General features: G+C 36.3%; 1 protein-coding gene across 6 annotated transcripts in view; it reads left to right on the forward strand.

The window, feature by feature from the left end:
* Positions 1-12,263, forward strand: part of LOC143257089 (phosphatidylinositol 3-kinase regulatory subunit alpha-like) — a 72,883-nt gene that overhangs the window by 12,767 nt on the left and 47,853 nt on the right. The window contains exon 2 of one of the 6 annotated variants that reach the window (XM_076515305.1): positions 1,665-1,762. The exons of the other annotated variants lie outside the window; for them this stretch is intronic. The gene's annotated coding sequence lies outside the window, so the exon portion shown is untranslated. The remainder of the gene's footprint in view (positions 1-1,664; positions 1,763-12,263) is intronic. 6 annotated transcript variants of the gene reach the window in all.

Consider the following 12,263-nt stretch of genomic DNA (forward strand, 5'->3'; position numbering starts at 1 on the left):
TGCCGGTATACCAGGCTAGCGTCATAACGTCATAAAAACGAATGCTCGGTAAACCGGGTCATAGAGACTAAAAGCGCTTTTCGAGGTATGTCTGTATTTACTCTCTCAAGCAGTTTTATCGATTGACGTCTTTATCGAACAATTATTACTGAATTGTACTGTACTGTATTATTATTACCTGAACTGTGCGTACTGTATTTATCTGTCTAAGTTTGCCTTTAAATTTGTTCCACTTTCTGTCAATTCTAATACATGTGTTGTACGCATAGAAAATGACTTTACGGTACAGTAATACAGTATGGGTAACTATACTATGTACGTTTCTTTTTGATTAAAATATTGTTGCAGTACAAAATTAAAATGTGTTTACATTATCATTACTACATTAGTGAAATACATGACTGCATGCAATATTACTACATTATTACTGTATTAATGAGTAAGAGTGTCTTTAGAAAGTGTCTGGGAAGCATTTAGTACCGTATATAATCTCATACATAGAAGTTTTAAAACTGCATCCAATATTCGCGGTTTTTCGCTATTCGCGGGGGGTTAAGAACGTAACCCCGCGAATAGCGAGGGAATACTGTACTAGCGAGGGACCCGTCTGGTATTATTGGATGTTAGTGTTAACTAGTTATTGACTCTTCACGTGGTGTTATTAAGTGTTAGTACTGATAAGTCATTGACACTTCATCTGATATTGTTGGATGTTAGTGTTAACTAGTCATTGACTTTTCATCTGGTATTATTGGGTGTTAGGACTGACAAGTCATTGACTTTTCATCTGGTATTATTGGGTTATCATTGCGAATATGTGCATCATGTCTGATAATAACAAACAGAATAACAGTCTTGCGAACAGCCCTAGGGACCTTTGTGACTTTTCATTTCATAAATGGTAACACTAGTCCAAAGGTCAATCCACGTTTGGACTCATCAGATAGGCCAATGTGGCGTTGTTATAAGAAATACACACACACAGTCCACGTGTTGAGGGTTTTTCTAATGTTTAATTTAGGTGATCAACTGTTGTTACTTCATTTACTGTTTGTGTTTGAATTTCGCGGAAAGCTACACGAGGACTATCTGTGCTAACCGTCCCTAATTTATCAATGTAAGACTAGAGAGAAGTCAGCCAATCATCATCACCCACCGCCAACTCTTTGGCTACTTTCTTACCAAGAAATAGTAGGATTGACTGTAACATTATAACGCCCCCACGGCTGAAAGGGCGAGCAAGTGTGGTGTGACGAGGATTCGAACCCGCGACCCTTAGATTACGAGTCGAGCACGTTAACCACCTGGCGGTGCCGGGCCTACTTTACTGTTTTCGGAGGACTTTCAGTGCTATGTTTTTGGAATAGTTTACAGTGAGACTTCTGTTGAACTTTTAATTTTTGTTATTGGCTGAGTTGAACTAGGGAAAGGGTGGTTTTAACGGTAGTTGTTTACTGTTATTTCGACCATAGAAAATTAACTGAGTGATGTTCGTGCTTAACGACAAGCCATTATTTTAACTGGGTAAGTTCCTTATCCAGAAAAAGACGATAATCTGACATATGAAGGCAAAAAAAACAACAAACTTGGTGATGTACATAGTGTTGTACCACGTAATATTCCAAGAGAAATGTAGAGTTTTGTCCTTTTTTTCCTAATACCAGTTCAGAGTTCTTGCTGATGGTACTCCAACAGAGAGCGTCCTTTATCTTTTCTTCCTGATGGGAACAATTGAAATAGTTTTCATTCTTAACCTAAAAAGGTAAATAATTTTCATTTTAAAGTGTGCGACATTTAGTATTAAATGTTGATTGAAACTGTGTCTGGAAAAAAAAACGTTGTTTGAATTTTTTATCAAAAAAGGCTTAATTTTCTCCTTATCTCTCTTGAAAAATGTAAAATTGGCGGATACAACGACACAATCTTCCCCACGTTAATTAATCTCGTTAAACTGGGATTAAACTCGTATCTTGCATGGTGTCAGGTGTGATTGGGTAGTTAACGGGCTGGACGGTGAAGTTAAGGATCCATTATTTGTGTCCCGTTTCAGCAAAATTGATCTCCACGTGAGTGCTTTACAAGAGTGACGGTAAAATCCCGCTTTTCGATTCGAGTTACCCAAACACTTATATTGAATACTGTTGACTGCTTTTCCTCTAATATAAAGGTTCTCAAACTTAATAGCACTGCGATCTCTATCTAACAAAAATTAGTGTACTGCTTTGTACTGTAGCAGAATATTTAATATTGGTAAATCTAACATGTGTTAGAGGGCACAGTATCAACAAAGTAATATTTTGACAGTGAAAATGACGTGTGTTTTTTTTCTTGTGTCAAGTAACACAAGTATTCGCTACCCCTTGAAAGGAACTTGCGATCGCTAGTTTGGGAATCGCTGCTCCAATGTATCAGTTCAAAATCACGGATGATTCCATGCATTAGCCCCTGTGTAGCTTTCCACAAAATTCTCAAACAAACCTCCTTCCCAAAGAACAACACATTATTTGTTAAACAAATAACCTTTACAATGCCTAGTATCTGTTTTAGTTGATATTATGAGAGAAGAAAGTTGAGTGTCAGTATATGATGCTGTTGTTCTGTGTGTATATAAACAGTAAGTACCTACTAAATTGCATAGGTTGGCGATGGTTCTGTTGTTTGAAACTTTGCATGTTTTACACTAATTCATGTACGCTGAATCGGAAAATGATATCCATTTTTCTTTATCGCGTACAGGTTTTTCATAAAATGCCATTTATACTTTTAAATAAGTGAATCACTTTCATTGAAATCGGGTCACACTTTGTTATGCTTAAAATGTTGACCACCACTCGCTATAGATTTCTCTAGAATAATCGTTCTAGAATCCATAAGAAACTCAACAAGAGGTTGTGTGCATGACCCAAACATATTGTATTATATTTATGGTAAATTTACAGTAAAGAAACAAAGGTAAAACATTACAGAATTCGTCATAAAAGCGTATTACGTGTATTTTGGAATAAAACTTTGGGATCAAGATAAATTATTGGTTCCGCACAAAGTTTGTACCGTTTGTGTCAACGAGTTGAGGTAATGGACTAAAGGTAAAAAAAAAGCCTTTGCCTTTTGGAATTACATTGGTCTGAAAACCGCGGAGATTACTGCTGTCTTTGCTCTGTAATGTTTAAGGCTATAACACTCGAAATAAAAAGGAAATTTCTTATCCAAACCACCAGTCTGCTTATAACACCTGTTGCTTATGGACCTGATGTATCTGTATCTACTCCACTGGAGACTCTCGATACAATTTCATCTGGTTCTGAATTTTATGTCAATAGAAACGATGATAGGGATTGTGTTTAATATGAAACGTATGGTGAACAAAAACTTTTCATACAATGTAAGCTTAATTATTTGGTGAGAGATTTCGGCCTTTTAAAAATTCTTCAGACATTTTTGGGTCTAAACTATTCAATTTGTTTTTTCTACCTCTCTTCTCACGACACGTCTTACCTTGTACGCGTGTGGGGCTGAAGAGAAACAACAGTTTCTGAGCGCCCTGGGTTTGCATTTAGGGTTTTCCCCCTCAAAGGTGTCTTCAAAACCCAAACGACTACCAAGTTTTTAATAATAATAAAATTTGGGGTCTAAACTTCGGTCTAAAAATTTACTTTCTTCACGGACATCATTTTACTGGTATAGAAATTGTAAGAAAGAGTTTATACCGTACTTTTTACAAGAAGGGTCACTGGTTTATTTTAACAATATTACTGAATTAATACCAGTTCTAGGAGCTGAAGTGTATGAACCAAGTGAGCGGCAGTTATTTATTGATTCATCTAAAAAGTGTTCTTCACTGTGGTAACATATATACATATCTTTCTACTGCTCATTTTGTTCACTTGAAGGAAAAATACAAAAATCTCGAACTTTTTCTTAATAAGATCAAATATAAAGAACATGGTTGGCTACTTCGTGAAGACTTAAAAGTTCTTTGTATGTTCTTAAATCCACAATCCGGTTATACAAAGTTTTCATGTTGTTTTTTGTGTGTGAATGGGACAGCAGAACACAAAATAAGTACTAGATAAACAAACAATGGCCACAAAAAGCCAGCCTGACACCAGGATAGAAAAACATTGAACGTGAAAGTTTGTCTGACACAAAGAATGTCCTATTACCTCTACTTCGCATAAAATTGAGTTTGAAAAAGCAGGTTGTAGACAAAGATGGCAACTGTTTTAAGTATTTATGTGGAATCTTCCCAGCTTTTTCAGAAGTAAAACGTAAAGAAGGGATTTTTGTTGGGCCTCAGATTAGGAAATTGATTTTGTTGAACAATTCGAAAAGACAATGAGAAAAGTTGAAAAAGAAGTGTGGATTACCTTTAAAGATTATATTAACAAAATTTTAGGAAACAACAAAGACCCAAATTACGAATATATTATCAATAACATATTCGATAACTTCAAAGAGTTTGGTTGAAACACGACCTTGAAAGTTCACTTCTTACACTCGCATATTGACTAGTTCTCTAAAAATCTCGGTGCCATCAGTGAAGGACAAGAGGAAAAGTTTCATCAGGAAAATGGAAAGAAGGTACCAGGGAAGGTGGCACATCACCATGGTTGAAAGGAGATGCCCCAGACAATACATAAAAGAAGGATCGTAACACAATCTTTTAAAACTGAAACACGTAGATTTCACAAAAAATCAGGATGTATAAGGATTCATATTCGTTAAACATCAGTGTTCTTTTTTCATTACTTTGTTTGTATTTTTGTTAACAAACGTTATAAGAACACAAATGTTCATTGTGGTAAACAAAATAATAATTTGATTTAAGTAAGAATATTTTTTCTTCCCGATTTGTAAAAACAAAAACCCTTATGCGATGGAAGAAAAGAATGTTATTTTCGAAATCTACGTAGCTGAATTATGGAAAATCAGTTATTAAAACCAAAACAACTTTTAAGAGGTTTACATTCGTAGACTTCTGTTATTATTACCGCACGAGCAGACATAAAACAATACCCATGATGAGTAGGAATACAAAATATATGGAAAAGTTTGATATTATATAACAAAGTATATATTACATTTCTTTTCCTAAGCAAGATTCCTTAACTCGTTCCAAGTCTTCTAGATTTGTTCCATTATACCACTCGCATTTTTTGGATAAGTTTATTCCTCCCTTTTTTAGACTAAAGAAATGGAATAGAAATCTCAGAAATTGTGCAGAAAAAATGAAAACATTGTTTGTCTAGTATAGTGAGAATTCTGTATGTTCTTTTCCTATTTTAAATGCTCATAGAGACGAATAATACCCAAAAGTTAGAGTAACATCAATTATATATAATGTGGAAGTTGTCAAAAAAATCTTACTTTGGCTTATGCAACAAACTAAACTCAGGCGGCGGTAGTGCAAGTCCATAATCAGAACTCCTACAGGGTTGAGTGAGGGTCTTCCAAAATGCTTTTTTGGAATAGGCTTGTAGTTTCCACAGTTTTTATTAATTACGACATCCTAATCCATTCGCCTTGATTTGTGCGACACCCTTACTGCGACATACAATAGTGTTTTGTTGTTTTTTGTAGAGTCTTTCTTATATTCTTATTTATTCTTTGTTTGGTAGAACTCTTGTGACCCATAGTTGAAAAATCACTGGAATAGGCAATGTCAAACCAATAAGGAAAACATATCAAGAAATCCTTTAAGTAGATCTACTGTCTCAGCAAGTTTACTGTTTCGTAATGTTAAAGATGGATGATTGTTGAGGGTCCTACTGGCTAGCTCTGTGAATAAAAAATGTTAACAACGTTACTATATCAGGACTTCTCTCAGTTATCAACGTTGTTACATCAGGACTTCTCTCACTTGCCAACGTTATTACATTAGAATTTCTAGTGATACTGTATCAGCTAAAGTATGGTTATTACTGATTGTACGTGGACTGTAATTTCATCTAAAGTATATGTATTAATCTAAATACTCTTGTGAAAATTGTTTGTTTGTTTTGAATTTCGCGCAAAGCTACTCGAGGGCTATCTGCGCTAGCCGTCCCTTATTTAGCAGTGTAAGACTAGAGGGAAGACAGTTAGTTATTACCACTCACAGCCAATTCTTGGGCTACTCTTTTACCAACGAATAGTGGAACTTACCACTACATTATAACGCTCCCACTGCTGAAAGGGCGAACATGTTTGGTATGACAATAATTCGAACCCGCGACCCTCGGATTACGAGTCGAACGCCTTAACACGCTTGGCATGCCGGGCCTGTTGTGAAAAAAGAACATACATTACTGTCGTACTTCTTATATGTCATGCAACAGTCCTCAGCCAAATGGCAAAAATTTCTTTTGCAAAAACAGTCAGGTACCAAAGGACAGCAAAAGATGTTAGATCTGACTATGGAAAGGCATGGCATAGCCAGGTAGTTAGGGCGCTCAGCTCGCAATCCGAGGGTCACGGATTCGAACCCCTGTCTCACCAAACGTGCTCGCCCTTTCAGCCATGGGGGCGTTATAATTTGACGGTCAATCCCACTATTCGTTGGTAAAAGTAGCCTGCTAAATTAGGGAAGGCTAGCGCGGATGGCTTTCTTGTAGCTGTGCGCGAAATCGAAAAACAAATAAACCTAAACAGCATACAATTGAAAATTAAATCAATGTGAGGACAGTGAAGGCAGTACATGGGTGTGAGAAGATAGATATCTCAAAACATTTTAGATAAGTAAACTCCTATGAATACAGTGTAAAAAGAAATATATTCGTATATATATTAGTGAAATTAAATAATTATATCCAAATGAAGAAAAATAAATAAATAAACTCATGAGGAAGGACTGCGTTATAAATCAGCAAATCCCAATATCAGGTTAATTATATTATAACCATAAATTTTTAATCCATAAACAAAACATATTAAAGTTAAACAAACTACGCTGCATATTTTTAAAAAGATCCTAGGGTACAAGCTACAACGTGGGATTATAAAATGTATCTTAGGTTTTGGAGGTGACTGAAGAGGACCCACATTGTGGCGGGGATACACTGTCTGCCAGTCTCAGCCTCCAATTTGCTAGTCTCACATAAGGTTAGAAATTAGAAGAGCGAGATGCGGGTGCTCAAGAACACAACGTCCCACATCTATAACCCTTCATTTCCTGCAGGTAGTTGTGGGAAGGTGACTGCTCTCCCACGTTAAAATAAGAAAAAGATAAACATAAAAAGATGAAAAATAGATAAATAAAACAAGGTACTACTATTTGGAGGTAAGTAAGATAAAACTTTTCTCTTGAAGTCAGCATTCCTGACCCCAATATAGTAGAGGCACTAATTAATACGAGATCAGTAAAGTAATAGTTTACTGTGACTGTCGTGCTTTTATATGCGGCTCAAGGTGTACATCTGCATAATGTAGTGCCAAGTTCTTAAATGTTCGTTTTATTTAAAAATAAGGTCATTTATTCTAATCTAGCCTTTATTTCTGTTATTTTGTCAAAAACACTTTTTTGTTGCTGCTGAGTTAAAAAGGAACTACTATATATTTATTGTTACATTAATGTAAAACGATGTATTTAATAATTCCTAGACATGATTTTGAAGTTGTACCACAGTACTAATAGTTGTTTATCAAATTTTCAACTGGCTTTCTGAACCATCATGTCCTTCTCAGAAGAGAGACAGACTGACATATCCCTGTAGTGGTAAGAAATATACTCTTGAGTTATCGGGTCATCCCAAAAGTAATGCCCGAAAATTTAATACAGAAAGTGCATCATCATTTCTGTCTTTCTAGAAGGCTTTAATGACTAAAATATGTTGTAGGACGTGTATAAAAATGTTCAAACAAATAAAAGAAACTAACCCAACTCCACGTTTTCAGATCATTAATCAAATAAACCCTTATGAAGATGGATGTGTCCGAGGAGCACATTAGACATATAATGCTTTATGAGTTTAAAAAAGGCAATAGTGCAGCAAAAACTACATGAAGCATTCAAGGTGTTTATGGTGTGGTGACTCTCAATGTAAGAAAATGTTGAAGGTGGTTTCAGGAGTTCAGATCAGGTGACTACAGCTTAAGTGATGCGTCACGTGTAGGTCGTCCTGTTCAGTTTAATAATGACTTGCTGCTAGCTGCACTTGATGAAGATTATGCTGTAACAGTTGAAGAACTAGCACAGGAACTTAATTAAACTCATTCAACAGATCACCGTGATCTGCAACAGCTTGGAAAGGTGTCAATATTTGGAAAATTGGTCCCTCATGATTTGACAGAAACCATCCTTAGAGCAAGAGTGGACATTTGCATTTCTCTGAAATCTCGTGAACATAACTCACATATTAAAAATGTTAAGCATCACAGAAAATGGCTCAGCGCAGGTAAACTAGCTAAATCACAGCCAAAAATGGACCTTCACCCTAGGAAAGTCTTGTTAAGCGTTTGGTGGGATATTGTTGGTGTGATCCACTTTGATTTGTTGCCACTTAATAAAACGATTACATCAGACTTATACTGTCAACAGTTAGAGAACTGTTGCTGCACTGAAAGAAAAGAGGCCTACTTTGATCAATCATAAAGGTATTGTGTTACACCAGGATAATGCATGGCCCCATACAGCAAGAATCACATCTGCAAAGTTTGAAGAGCTAGACTGGGAAAAATTACACACCCTCCTTATTTTATAGACCTTGCTCCATCTGATTATCGTCTGTTCCGAAATTTGCAGTACTATGTTGATGAAAAGAACTTGGAACACATGAAGATGTCAAAACTACCCTCTCTACATTCTTTTCCTCCAAATCCCAATAATTTTATAGAAGTGACATTCAGAAGCTTGTTTATCGTTGACAGGAAGTAATTAATAATAATGGAACATACATTATTGATTAAGTAACATCAAAAGCGTTTGAAATCCTTTCTTTTTTCTGAACCTAAAATCAGACATTACTTAAGTGATGACCTGATAAATTTTAATCTCTGAATAGTTTTCACATAAATCTATAGAAGTTAACGTTGACGTGAAATGTTGACATTTTTTATTCTTATCCTTTCCTGCGACATTGGGCCTTGATTTAAAACTGCAACACAGTTTCTGGTCAAAACTGTACTTAGTTCTCGGGTGGTATATATATATATATATTAGCCTCAGCATAGAGAACATCTCGTAGAACATCTCTGAGTTTTTTATTTTTGTTTCAGTTACAAACTTTTTTCTCGTAGCTCCGTCATCTTTTGACAGATTTGAGATCTTTTTACAGTTTTTGACTCAGAGGAAGGTCAAACCTTTTCGTTGATGCATTTCGTGATGGCGAGAAACCTACTTGAAGTAAAGATGTTTTCTAAAGACGGCTGGTATGTCTATTTAAACATTAATTAATATAAAGTACAGAAAAACAAGATGACATATAAAAAGTTTCAAACATTGTTCTGCAGTTTATTTTAAATAGAATGTAAATACCCATACCAGCCGTCTTTAGAATACATTGATGTATTTATTCAAACGCAAGGTCTCGTAGATTAATTTACCCTAATTCTGCCGAAATGAATTTCAGTTTCAGAGTAGGTTGGGAGTGACCCTGATGAGTAATAAAATTCAACTGATTATACGCACGCCACACGTTGGGTTTTGCTAACAAACAAAAATACAGCTAATGAAAAGAAAAAAAAAAGGGGGAACGGTTACATAGATCAATTTCATCCCACACAAAATAATTTCATATGCCGTGGATAATGAAGATTCCCTCTTGTTTTTTTATGGGTTTATCTTTAGCTGGAGAGCTTAAGATTAGCGTTAATCTGGAAAATAAAATTCAACCAGATCGATATAGATTGTTATTACTAACTTAGAAACTTCTTACGGATCAAGAAAGTTCGGTTTCAATATTTTTAGCTCAAATAAATCACGAAAGTCTATCTTTCCATATTAGAATTGATAAATGAACAGAAAGTTGACTGTTTACAAAGCTGTTGGCACGGCATGGCCAGGTGGTTAAGGCACTTGACTCGTAATCCGAGGGTCGCGGGTTCGAATCCCCGTCGCACCAAACATACTCGCCTTTCAGCCGTGGGCGCGATATTTTGTTACGATCAATCCCACTATTCATTGGTAAAGGAGTAGCCCAAGAGTTGGCGGTGGGTGGTGATGACTAGCTGCCTTACCCCTAGTCTTACCCTGCTAAATTAGGGAAGGCTAGAGCAGATAGCCATCGTGTAGCTTTGCGCGAAATTCAAAAACAAATAAACCATTGTTCGAAGCTTTTAAGGAAGAAGGAGAGGGGTTGTATATTAGAAGCGTTTTCTATCTTCATTAGAACACAGTGAAGACACCTTCGGTGCAACTGCGGAATTTGTGTAGATTTCTTATTTTATAATAGTTGACGTATCGGGACCCAGTTATTTAACCCATAGGGAAGAAATAGAATTCGTCTCGGCGTGGCCAGGTGGTTAGGTCGCTCGACTCGTAATCTGAGGATCGCGGGTTCGAATTATTGTCACACTAAACATGCTCGCCCTTTCAGCAGTGGGAGCGTTATAATGTAATGGTAAGTCCCACTATTCATTGGTAAAAGAATAGCTCAAGAGTTGGCGGTGGGTGGTGATGAGTAGTTGCTTTTCCTCTAGTCGTACAAAGCTAAATTAGGGACGGCTAGCTCAGGTAGCCCTCGTGTAGCTTTGCGCAAGATTAGAAAAAACTAACAAACAAACAGACAGACATAGAATTCCTTGAGGGTTACTTACAGGATATTCCTCCCTCCAACTCCTCATGTCGCTCACCCTGGTGCCACAAAGCTACAAACCAGGTATTCGTGAGTTATAGACAACATACTTTTAATTTTCTTCAAGATAGTGTTTTACGCAGTTCAAATGTTCCTGATGGTAAATATAAGAAGGTATTTTTATTTACTTATTTTAAACAAAATGTATGCCTTATACTCAATTAAATTTTGATTAAACAAAATTTTAATGTTAATTTAAACGTGTCATTATCTGTATTTGTTATTATTATTTGATTATTTTAAAAATATGGCTGATAGTTGAATTAACTTTTGATGAAACAAAATGTTAATGTTGAATTATTTAAACATTTTATATCTGTATTTGTGGAAATTGTCTGTTGGAGTGTGTGGATATCTATCCTTTACGTACATAAAACATTTATCTGCGTAACGTAAAAATAAATGTGTACTTTGGTTCGGCAGAGGTAATGGACTGCTAAAGAAGTGATTCAATGGCTTTGTTGAAACGCACGCATACATTGTTATCAATAGAACCAGCAAAAGGGCCTGGCATGGCCAAGCGCGTTAAGGCGTGCGCTTCGTAATCTGAGGGTCGCGGGTTCGCGCCCGAGTCGCGCCAAACATGCTCGCCCTCCCAGCCGTGGGGACGTATAATGTGACGGTCAATCCCACTATTCGTTGGTAAAAAAGTAGCCCAAGAGTTGGCGGTGGGTGGTGATGACTAGCTGCCTTCCCTCTAGTCTTACACTGCTAAATTAGGGACGGCTAGCACAGATAGCCCTCGAGTAGCTTCGTGCGAAATTCCAAAAACCAACCAACCAGCCAAGAATCAGCAAAAACAGGTAATGGTACTTTTCAGCTTTTCTCCTTATGCGACGCATGAGCTAATCTCAAGGTCAGAGATCCCGAAAGTTAAGGTGTAGCTGCCCCTAATTTTGAGTTGCTGACTAAAATGAAGACAGCCATTCAGTTTTTTTTTCAGGCTCTGAGCCGAATAATGGAATTAAATGTTACTCTGTAACGCACCTGCAATTGATGAATCAGCAATGAAGCGCCAACTTTAGACCTTCGGACACTCAGGCCGACACAGTAATTATTAAACCACGACTCATAAGCAAGAATTTATCTTATTCGGGTTTTGGAAAACATGAAGTCTCATTTATTTCTCCACCAACTACATTTTATTAATTTAAATAATCGACACTGCAATTATTATTTTAAAAGCAACTGATATAAAAGTATGAAAATAATCATTCAGTACAGTAATTATTTTATTATTAATAAGTTTTGCTTATTCTACCAAACAAGGAAAAAAAATGTTATCTTAAAAATAAAATGTTACAAAACCTTGCACTTAATTTAAAGTTTCGCACTTGATGGGTTTGTTTTTGTTTTTTGAAGTTCACGCAAAACTACACGAGGTCTACCTGCGCTAGCCGTCTCTAATTTAGAGTACAAGACTATAGGGAAGGCAGCTAGTCATCACCACCCACCGCCAACTCTTGGGATACACTTTTACCAACGAATATTGGG

Source organism: Tachypleus tridentatus, chromosome 7 (assembly GCF_004210375.1).
Source record: "Tachypleus tridentatus isolate NWPU-2018 chromosome 7, ASM421037v1, whole genome shotgun sequence".
Taxonomy (NCBI): domain Eukaryota; kingdom Metazoa; phylum Arthropoda; class Merostomata; order Xiphosura; family Limulidae; genus Tachypleus; species Tachypleus tridentatus.